Consider the following 12,293-nt stretch of genomic DNA (forward strand, 5'->3'; position numbering starts at 1 on the left):
CATCCAACTGTTGAGGCTCCTCCTCTGCCTCTGCAGCAGCCTGAGCATTCCGGTAGGCGATGATGTCTACAGGCATAATCCGATATCCGCCCTTGGCAATAGAGTCAAACAAAGGAGGTGCAGGCAAAGAATAATATCACGAGTTTTAACGCTAAAGACCAGGTTATAAGGAATGGAGATGTTAGGATAATCTCTTGCAATAAAATGATGGTGCTCCATGGCTGCGCGGTCTAGGTAAACCTTGGTCAGAGGGTAATCATGAGGGTGTATTTCGACATTAAAGTGAGCCGCCAAACGAGTAGCAAAGATCCCACCATGTATCTTACCCTGGGATTTATTAAGATGGAGGCGACGAGCCACAATAGCTCCCAAGCTATGAGTGTTATCACCCTCTAGTGCACGACGTAGAACCGCAAGGTCTGGTGAACTAAGTGCACCCACCTTCTTCCTAGCAAGCAAGCATTTTGTAATGAAAAGTGCAAAGTAATGAACAGCGGGAAAATGCAAGCCAGCGGCAGTGGTAGCCGACACCCCTCTCTCATCTCCCACTGTCAAAGAGCGATAAAAAGCCTCAAACTCAGCCGGCCTAGGCTCAACTAAACTCCCATCAGAAGGGATCATGCATATGTCACAAAATTCAGTAAGTGGTATCTGATGGTTTTTAGCGTATAAATCAAAGCTCACTTCAGGAGGATTATTTCTAGGCAGGAAAGTAAAACTCTGAACAAAGATGTTTGTGAGGATTTGATGCTATTCACACTCATCTGCGATGAAGTCGGTGAGGCCGGTATTAGCAACATATTGTGTGAACTCCTGAAGAATTACAGCCTCTTCCAGGAATGGGGTGTGCGGCCATTCGCATGGCCGTACCTCCGCCAACCTCCGAGGGTGGAGATCACTGTCAGAAGACTCCCCAATAACACCCTTGGAGTTCTTCTTAGAGCCAAACTTCCTAAAGATATTCATGTTCGCGTACAACTTTCTAAAAAAATTTGGGTGACAAAAATTTGTCAACAAAACTTCATTAAACTGATAGCAGCTACTCATAGGGATACTTAGAGGCCATAGCAAGCATTCAAACTACTTAGAACTCTAAGAATTTAACATGCAAGCTCATCTACAGCAGCACCAAGAGTAGCTAATTATCCAAAATATAAACCACTAAAACAAAAACTAATTGGACAAACGGTGGAGTCACATACCAAGCAACAATCCCCCGAAACAGTTTCGGAAACGGAGCTTCGAGCAAAGAGATCGAAATCTGCGGGTTTGAGGGCAAGAACACGGGAGAGAGAGCAATCGAGATTTTTTTTCTAGAGGTAAGTGATGATGTGGGCTAAAGAGATAAGTGAGGGGGCCCACGTGGGGACCACAACCCACCTAGGCGCACCAGGACCCTGGCGCGCCCAGGTGGGTTGTGCCCACCTGGTGCACCTCCCTCTAATATTATTTGCACCAGAAATTCAGAAATATTCAGAAAAAAATCATATTAAATTTTCAGAGCATTCTGAGAACTTTTATTTTTGGGTCATTTTTTATTGCATGGGAAATTCAGAAAGCAGACATAACATGGCATTTTATTTTATTTAACTAAGAAAAACAAAAAACAAAAGGTAGGGACAGAAGGTAGTGCTTACTAAATTCATCAACTTCATACCGCTCAAAAATGATCCATTAATAAGGTTGATCAGGTCTTATTAACAACCACTTTCGATTAGCATGAAACCGAAGAACTTTCATAAATCACTAAGTTACCTCAACGGGGATATGAATGTCCCCAACAATAAGCATTTCATATTTCTTTTTGACAGTAGGTAGAGGTATTTGAAAACTTCCAATAGTGATAGTCGGAGATGATTCAATAACATTAATACCATTCACTTGGAATTGTTTCTTCGGAAAGTACACCGTATGCTCATTACCATTAATATGAAAAGTGACCTTGCTTTTATTGCAATCAATAACAGCCCCTGCAGTATTCAAGAATGGTCTACCAAGGATAATCGACATGCTGTCGTCCTCGGGCATCTCAAGTATAACAAAGTCAGTCAAAATAGTAACATTAGCAACAACAACGGGCACATCCTCACAGATACCGATAGGTATGGCAGTTGATTTATCAGCCATTTGCAAAGATATTTCAGTAGGTGTGAGTTTATTCAAGTCAAGACTTTGATATAAAGAGAAAGGCATAACACTAACACCAGCTCCTAAATCACACAAAGCAGTTTTCACATAATTCTTTTTGATAGAGCAAGGTATAGTTGGTATTCCCGGATCTCCAAGTTTTTTAGGTACTCCATCTTTGAAAGTATAATTAGCAAGCATAGTGGAGATTTCAGCTTCCGGTATTTTTCTCTTATTAGTGATGATGTCTTTCATATACTTTGCATAAGGAGGCATTTTCAAGATATCAGTCAAGCGAGTACGCAAAAAGACTGGCCTCCGCATTTCAGCAAAGCGTTCAAATTCTTCATCATCTTTCTTTTTAGTTGACTTGGGTGGAAAAGGCATAGGTTTTTGAACTGACTGTTCTCTTTCTTTACCGTGTTTTCTAGCGATGAAGTCCTATCATACCTTTTATTTTTGGGTTGTGGGTTATCAAGATCAACAGGTGGTTCTATCGCAACATCATTATCTGGTTCTTTTTCATTTGGTTGAGCATCTTCATGAACATCAGCATTATCCTTTTCATTATCACTAGGTGGATGTTCATTACCAGATTGATTTTCAGCATCAGAGATAGAAGTTTCATTTTCATTATCAGGAGGTTTTCCTACTTCAGGTTCACTAGAAGCATGCAAAGTCCTGTCATTTTTCTTCTTCTTTTTCTTTCTAGAAGGACTAGGTGCACTAATGTTATTTCTTTGTGAGTCTTGTTCAATTCTTTTTGGGTGTCCTTCAGGATAAAGTGGTTCCTGAGTCATTCTACCTCCTCTAGTCATTACTCTAACAGCAAAGTCATGCATATTATGATTCATTTCATCAAGCAATTCTCTTTGTGATTTAGCAACTTGTTCTAGTTGGGTTTGAACCATAAAGGCATGTTTTCCAACACCTCTATCATCATTTGAAATTCTAAATAACAAGTCACCCAAGCGAGCAATCATATCAGAATTATATTTCAATTGTTTCATGACATTTGCATTGAAGTGATCTTGTTTTCTAATGTAGTTTTGAAACTCATAAAGGCATTGGCTAGGATGCATATTGTGAGGATTGTCATTATCATTGAACTTCATTAGAGAATTTACCTCTACCACCTTAGGCAATGGTGGTGTATCAAGCCCATGTATTTCTTCAATAGGAGGTAAATTTTTAACATCCTCGGCTTTAATACCCTTTTCCTTCATAGATTTCAATATGTTATTCAATAATTCTTCAGCTTGCCCAACAATTCGTTCCCTGAAAACACAACCAGCACAACTATCTAGGAAGTCCCTAGAAGCATCGGTTAGTCCATTATAGACGATATCAAGTATTTCATTTTTTTCTTAAGAGGATGATCAGGCAAAGCATTAAGTAACTGGCAAAGCCTCCCCCAAGCTTGTGGGAGACTCTCTTCTTTAGTTTGCACAAAGTTAAATATTTCCTGTAAGGCAGCTTGTTTCTTATGAGCAGGAAAATATTTTTCAGAGAAGTAATAAATCATATCCTCGGGACTACGCACACAACCAGGAGTAACAGTATTGTACCAAGCTTTAACATCACCCTTTAATGAGAAAGGAAATAATTTGAGAATAAAGTAATAGCGGGTTTTCTCATCATGAGTAAAAAGGGTGGCTATATCATTCAACTTAGTAAGATGTGCCACAACAGTTTCAGTTTCATAACCATGGAAAGGATCAGATTCAACAAAAGTAATTAACTCTGGGTCAACAGAGAATTCATAATCCTTATCATCAATAAAAATAGGTGAAGTAGCAAACTTAGGATCACATTTCATTCTAGCATTCAGAGATTTTTCTTTATACTTGCATAATAATTTCTCTAGATCTCTCTATCCTTACAAGAAAAAATATCTCTAGTTGTCTCCTCATTCATAACATAACCTTCTGGTACCTTAGGCAATTCATATCTAGGAAGGCTAGTTCTAGCAGGTGTTTCAGGAGTTTCAGTTTCAAGCTCATCATCAGATTCAACAACATCATGTTGATTACTCTAGCAATTTGTGCATCAAGAAATTCACCAAGTGGCACATCATCATTATCAAGAATGGTACTAGCATCATCATAAGCATCATTCATAGTAGAAGTAGCATCATCAACAACTTGCGACATATTAGAATTGATAGCATGTGGAGGTGTTGCAAGTTTACTCATAACAAAAGGTGAATCTAAAGCAGAACTGGATGGCAGTTCCTTACCTCCCCTTGTCTTTGAGGGATAAATCTTAGTCTTAGGCTCCTTCCGATTATTCATAGTGATAAATTGATAATAATCCCAAGTGACTCAACAAATATAGCTATGCTCCCCGGCAACGGCGCCAGAAAAAGGTCTTGATAACCCACAAGTATAGGGGATCGCAACAGTTTTCGAGCGTAGAGTATTCTACCCAAATTTATAGATTCGACCCAAGGGGAGCCAAAGAATATTTGAAGGTATTAGCAGCCGAGTTGTCAATTCAACCACACCTGGAGATTAATTATCTGCAGCAAGTAATCAGTAACAAAGTAGTATGATAGTTTTGATAGTAGTAGTAGCAGCAATAGTAACGAAAACAGTGATAGCGGTAATTTTGTAGCAAGTGTAACAGTGATGATAGTGATAGTAACTTAGCAAAAACAATATAAGATAAATTCGTAGGCATTTGATCAGTGACTTGTTGGATGATATTCATCATGAGACAGTTATAACCTAGGGCGATACGGCACTAGCTCCAGTTCATCAATATAATGTAGGCATGTATTCCGTAAATAGTCATACGTGCTTATGGAAAGAACTTGCATGACATCTTTTGTCCTAACCTCCCGTGGCAGCGGGGTCCATATTGGAAACTAAGGGATATCAAGGCCTCCTTTTAATAGAGAACCGGAACAAAGCATTAACACATAGTGAATACATGAACTCCTCAAACTACGGTCATCACCGGGAGTGGGCTCGGTTGTTGTCACTCCGGGGTTGCCGGATCATAACACCTAGTATGTGACTATAACTTGCAAGATCGGATCTAGAACATGGATATAATGATGATAACATAAACGGTTCAGATCTGAATTCATGGCACCCAGGCCCAAAGTGACAAGCATTAAGCATAGCAAAGTCATAGCAACATCAATCTAAGAACATAGTGGATATTAGGGATGATACGTCTCCAACGTATCTATAATTTTAGATTGTTCCATGTTATATTATATTCTATTTTGGATGTTTAATGGGCTTATTATACACTTATATATTATTTTTGGGACTAACCTATTAACCGGAGGCCCAGCCCAAATTGCTGCTTTTTTGCCTATTTCAGTGTTTCGAAGGAAAAGGATATCAAACGGAGTCCAAACGGAATGAAACCTTCGGGAACGTGATTTTCGGAACAAACATGATCCAGAGGACTTGGAGTGGACGTCAATCAATCAACGGGGAGGCCACGAGGCAGGAGGGGTGAGCCTACCCCCCTGGGCGTGCCTTCCACCCTCGTGGGCCCCTCGTAGCTCCACCGACCTACTTCTTCCTCCTATATATACCTACGTACCCCCAAACCATCGCCAGAGGAGCAAAAACCCTATTTCCACCGCCGCAACCTTCTGTACCCATGAGATCCCATCTTGGGGCCTTTTCCGTCGCTCCGCCGGAGGGGGCATTGATCACGGAGGGCTTCTACATCAACACCATAGCCTCTCCGATGATGCGTGAGTAGTTTACCTCAGACCTTCAGGTCCATAGTTATTAGCTAGATGGCTTACTCTCTCTCTTTGGATCTCAATACAAAGTTCTCCTCGATTCTCTTGGAGATCTATTTGATGTAACTCTTCTTTTTGCGGTGTGTTTATCGAGATCCGATGAATTGTGGGTTTATGATAAAGATTATCTATGAACAATATTTGAATCTCCTCTGAATTCTTTTATGTATGATTGGTTATCTTTTCAAGTCTCTTCGAATTATCAGTTTGGTTTGGCCTACTAGATTGATCTTTCTTGCAGTGGGAGAAGTGTTTTGGGTTCAATCTTGCGGTGCTCAATCCTAGTGACAGTAGGGGAAACGACACGTATTGTATTGTTGCCATCGAGGATAAAAAGATGGGGTTTATATCATATTGCATGAGTTTATCCCTCTACATCATGTCATCTTACTTAAAGCGTTACTCTGTTCTTATGAACTTAATACTCTAGATGCATGCTGGATAGCGGTCGATGTGTGGAGTAATAGTAGTAGATGCAGGCAAGAGTCAGTCTACTTGTCACGGACGTGATGCCTATATAGATGATCATACCTAGGTATTCTCATAACTATGCTCAATTCTATCAGTTGCTCGACAGTAATTTGTTCACCCACCGTAATACTTATGCTATCTTGAGAGAAGCCACTAGTGAAACCTATGGCCCCCGGGTCTATTTTCCATCATATTAATCTCCCGTCAACTAGCAATTTCCATTACCGTTTATTTTGCTTTCTTTACTTTTACTCTTTACCATAAAAATACCAAAAATATTATCTTATCATCTCTATCAGATCTCACTCTCGTAAGTGACCGTGAAGGGATTGACAACCCCTTTATCGTGTTGGTTGCGAGGTTCTTATTTGTTTGTGTAGGTGTGTGGGACTCGAGCGTGGTCTCCTACTGGATTGATACCTTGGTTCTCAAAAACTGAGGGAAATACTTACGCTACTTTACAGCATCACCCTTTGCTCTTCAAGGGAAAACCAACGCAGTGCTCAAGAGGTAGCAAGAAGGATTTCTGGCGCCGTTGCCGGGGAGTCTACACACAAGTCAAGACATACCAAGTACCCATCACAAACTCTTATCCCTCGCATTACATTATTTGCCATTTGCCTCTCGTTTTCCTCTCCCCGACTTCACCCTTGCCGTTTTATTCGCCCTCTCTTTCCCTTCGCCTCTTTTTTGCTTGCTTCTTGTTTGCTCATGTGTTGGATCGCTTGCTTGTCACGATGGCTCAAGATAATACTAAATTGTGTGACTTTACCAATACCAACAACAATGATTTTCTTAGCACTCCGGTTGCTCCTCTTACCGATGCTGAATCTTGTGAAATTAATGCTGCTTTGCTGAATCTTGTCATGAAAGATCAATTCGCCGGCCTTCCTAGTGAAGATGCCACTACCCATCTAAATAGCTTTGTTGATTTGTGTGACATGCAAAAGAAGAAAGATGTGGACAATGATATTGTTAAATTGAAGCTATTTCCATTTTCTCTTAGAGATCGCGCTAAAACTTGGTTTTCGTCTTTGCCTAAAAATAGTATTGATTCTTGGAATAAGTGCAAAGATGCTTTTATCTCTAAGTATTCCCCCCACCCCCCGCTAAGATCATCTCTCTTAGAACGATATTATGCATTTTAAGCAACTTGATCATGAACATGTTGCCCAAGCTTGGGAGAGGATGAAATTAATGATACGTAATTGCCCTACTCATGGTTTGAATTTGTGGATTTATACAAAATTTTATGCCGGATTGAATTTTGCTTCTAGAAATCTTTTACATTCGGCCACGGGAGGCACTTTTATGGAAATCACCTTAGGAGAAGCTACTAAACTCCTAGATAATATTATGGTTAATTATTCTCAATGGCATACCGAAAGATCTACTAGTAAAAAAGTGCATGCAATAGAAGAAATTAATGTTTTGAGTGGAAAGATGGATGAACTTATGAAATTGTTTGCTAATAAGAGTGTTTCTTCTGATCCTATGATATGCCTTTGTCTACGTTGATTGAGAATAATAATGAATCTATGGATGTGAATTTCGTTGGTAGGAATAATTTTGGTAACAACGCGTATAGAGGAAACTTTAATCCTACGCCGTCCCTAGTAATTCCTCTAATAATTATGGTAATTCCTACAACAATTCTTATGGAAATTTTAATAAGATGCCCTCTGATTTTGAGACTAGTGTTAAAGAATTTATGATTGCGCAAAAGAATTTCAATGCCTTGCTTGAAGAAAAATTGCCTAAGATTGATGAGTTGGCTAGGAACGTGGATAGAATTTCTCTTGATGTTGATTCTTTGAAACTTAGATCTATTCCACCTAAGCATGATATCAATGAGTCTTCAAAGCCATGAGAATTTCCATTGATGAGTGCAAAGAAAGAACCACGAGGATGCGTGCTAAGAAAGATTGCTTTGTAAAAGCGTGTTCTTCTAATTTTTATGAGAATAAAGATGAAGATCTAAAATTTATTGATGTGTCCCCTAGTAAATCTTTTTTTTGCAATATGAATCTTGATAATGATGGGACTGGAGATGAGTCAACTTTAGTTAGAAGGCGTCCCAAAAATTCGGAGTTTCTAGATCTTGATGCAAAATTTGGTAAAAGTGGGATTGAAGAGGTCAAAACTTTAGATATGAATGAACCCACTATCTTGGATTTCAAGGAATTTAATTATGATAATTGCTCTTTGATAGATTGTATTTCCTTGTTGCAATTCGTGCTAAATTCTCCTCATGCATCTAGTCAAAATAAAGCCTTTACTAAACATATCGTTGATGCTTTGATGCAATCTTATGAAGAAAAACTTGAGTTGGAAGTTTCTATCCCTAGAAAACTTTATGTTGAGTGGGAACCTACTATTAAAATTAAAATTAAAGATCATGAATGCTATGCTTTGTGTGATTTGGGTGCTACAGTTTCCACGATTCCAAAAACTTTATGCGATTTGTTAGGTTTCCGTGAATTTGATGATTGTTCTCTAAACTTGCACCTTGCGGATTCCACCATTAAGAAACCTATGGGAAGAATTAATGATGTTCTTATTGTTGCAAATAGGAACTATGTGCCCTTAGATTTTATTGTTCTTGATATAGATTGCAATTCTTCATGTCCTATTATTCTTGGTAGACCTTTCCTTAGAACGATTGGTGCAATTATTGATATGAAGGAAGGAAATATTAGATTCCAATTTCCGTTAAGGAAAGGCATGGAGCACTTTCCTAGAAAGAAAATAAAATTACCTTATGAATATATTATGAGAGCCACTTATGGATTGCCTACCAAAGATGGCAATACCTAGATCTATCCTTGCTTTTATGCCTAGCTAAGGGCGTTAAACGATAGCGCTTGTTGGGAGGCAACCCAATTTTATTTTAGTTTTTTGCTTTTTGCTCCTGTTTAGGAATAAATAATCCATCTAGCTTCTGGTTAGATGTGTTTTTATGTTTTAATTAGTGTTTGTGCCAAGTTAAACCTATAGGATCTTCTTGGATGATAGTTATTTGATCTTGCTGAAAATTCCAGAAACTTTCTGTTCACGAAAACAATTGTTTAAAATCACTAGAACGTGATCAAATGATTACAATTGCAGCAGATCAATAAACAAATTATTTAGGTCATCCTATTTTGGTAGATTTTTCTGAGTTCCAGAAGTTTGCGTTAGTTACAGATATACTACAGACTATTCTGTTTTTGACAGATTCTGTTTTTCGCGTGTTGTTTGCTTATTTTGATGAATCTATGGCTAGTAAAAGAGTTTATAAACCATAGAGAAGTTGGAATATAGTAGGTTTAACACCAATATAAATAAATAATGAGTTCATTACAATACCTTGAAGTGGTGTTTTGTTTTCTTTCGCTAACAGAGCTCACGAGATTTTCTGTTAAGTTTTATGTTATGAAGTTTTCAAGTTTTGGGTAAGGATTTGATGGATTATGGAACAAGGAGTGGCAAGAGCCTAAGCTTGGGGATGCCCAAGGCACCCCAAGGTAAATCTAAGGACACCAAAAAGCCAAAGCTTGGGGATGCCCCGGAAGGCATCCCCTCTTTCGTTTTCGTCCATCGGTAACTTTACTTGGAGCTATATTTTTATTCACCACATGATATGTGTTTTGCTTGGAGCGTCTTCTATGATTTGAGTCTTTGCTTTTAGTTTACCACAATCATCCTCGCTGAGTACACTTTTGAGAGAGACACACATGATTCGGAATTTATTAGAATAATCTATGTGCTTCACTTATATCTTTTGAGCTATATAGTTTTTGCTCTAGTGCTTCACTTATATCTTTTAGAGCATGGCGGTGGTTTTGTTTTGTAGAAACTATTGTTCTCTCATGCTTCACTTATATCATTTTGAGAGTCCTACGAAACAGCATGGTATTTTGCTTAAATTGAGAAATTAGTCCTAATATGATAGGCATTCAAGATTAGTAAAAACTTTCTTATAAGTGCGTTGAATACTAAGTGAAGTTTGATGCTTGATGATTGTTTTGAGATATGGAGGTAGTGATATTAAAGTTGTGCTAGTTGAGTAGTTGTGAATTTGAGAAATACTTGTGTTGAAGTTTGCAAGTCCCGTAGCATGCACGTATGGTAAACATTGTGTAACAAATTTGAAACATGAGGTGTTCTTTGATTGTCCTCCTTATGAGTGGCGGTCGGGGACAAGCGATGGTCTTTTCCTACCAATCTATCCCCCTAGGAGCATGCGTGTAGTGCTTGGTTTTTGATGACTTGTATAATTTTGCAATAAGTATGTGAGTTCTTTATGACTAATGTTGAGTCCATGGATTATACGCACTCTCACCCTTCCATCATTGCTAGCCTCTTCGGTACCATGCATTGCCCTTTCTCACCTTGAGTGTTGGTGCAAACTTCGCCGGTGCATCCAAACCCCGTGATACGATACGCTCTATCACACATAAACCTCCTTATATCTTCCTCAAAACAGCCACCATACCTACCTATTATGGCATTTCCATAGCCATTCCGAGATATATTGCCATGCAACTTTCCACCGTTCCGTTTATTATGACACGTTTCATCATTGTCATATTGCCTTGCATGATCATGTAGTTGACATCGTATTTGTAGCAAAGCCACCATGCATATTATCATACATGTCACTCCTGATTCATTGCCCATCCCGGTACACCGCCGGAGGCATTCATATAGAGTCATACTTTGTTCTAGTATCGAGTTGTAATCATTGAGTTGTAAATAAATAGAAGTGTGATGATCATCATTCATAGAGCCTTGTCCCAATAAAAAAAGAGAAAGGCCAATTAAAAAAAGGAAAGGCCCAAAAAAAGAAAGAAAAAAAAGAGAAAAGAAAATAAAGAAGGGACAATGCTACTATCCTATTTTTCCACACTTGTGCTTCAAAGTAGCACCATGATTTTTATGATAGAGAGTCTCTTGTTTTGTCACCTTCATATACTAGTGGGAATTTTTCATTATAGAACTTGGCTTGTATATTCCAACAATGGGCTTCCTCAAATGCCCTAGGTCTTCGTGAGCAAGCAAGTTGGATGCACACCCACTTAGTTTCTTTTGTTGAGCTTTCGTACATTCATAGCTCTAGTGCATCCGTTGCATGGCAATCCCTACTCCTTGCGTTGACATCAATCGATGGGCATCTCCCTAGCTCGTTGATTAGCCGCATCAATGTGAGACTTTCCTTTTTTGTCTTCTCCACATAAACCCCATCATCATATTCTATTCCACCCATAGTGCTATATCCATGGCTCACGCTCATATATTGCGTGAAAATTGGAAAAAGTTTGAGATTACTAAAGTATGAAAAAATTGCTTGGCTTGTCATCGGGGTTGTGCATGTTGAGAGCATTCTTGTGTGACGAAAATGGAGCATGACCAAACTATATGATTTTGTAGGGATGAACTTTCTTTGGCCATGTTATTTTGAGAAGACATAATTGCTTAGTTAGTATGCTTGAAGTATTATTACTTTTATGTCAATATTAAACTTTTATCTTGAATCTTTCGGATCTGAATATTCATACCACAAATAAGAGAATTACATTGAAAATTATGCTAAGTAGTATTCCACATCAAAAATTCTGTTTTATCATTTACCTACTCGAGGACGAGCAGGAATTAAGCTTGGGGATGCTTGATACGTCTCCAACGTATCTATAATTTTTTATTGTTCCATGCTATATTATATTCTGTTTTGGATGTTTAATGGGCTTTATTATAAAATTTTCTATTATTTATGGGACTAACCTATTAACCGGAGGCCCAGCCCAAATTGCTGCTTTTTTGCCCATTTCAGTGTTCCGAAGGAAAAGGATATCAAACGGAGTCCAAACGGAATGAAACCTTCGGGAACGTGATTTTCGGAACAAACGTGATCCAGAGGACTTGGAGTGGACGTCAAGCAATC

The sequence above is a fragment of the Triticum aestivum genome, chromosome 6D (assembly GCF_018294505.1).
Source record: "Triticum aestivum cultivar Chinese Spring chromosome 6D, IWGSC CS RefSeq v2.1, whole genome shotgun sequence".
Taxonomy (NCBI): domain Eukaryota; kingdom Viridiplantae; phylum Streptophyta; class Magnoliopsida; order Poales; family Poaceae; genus Triticum; species Triticum aestivum.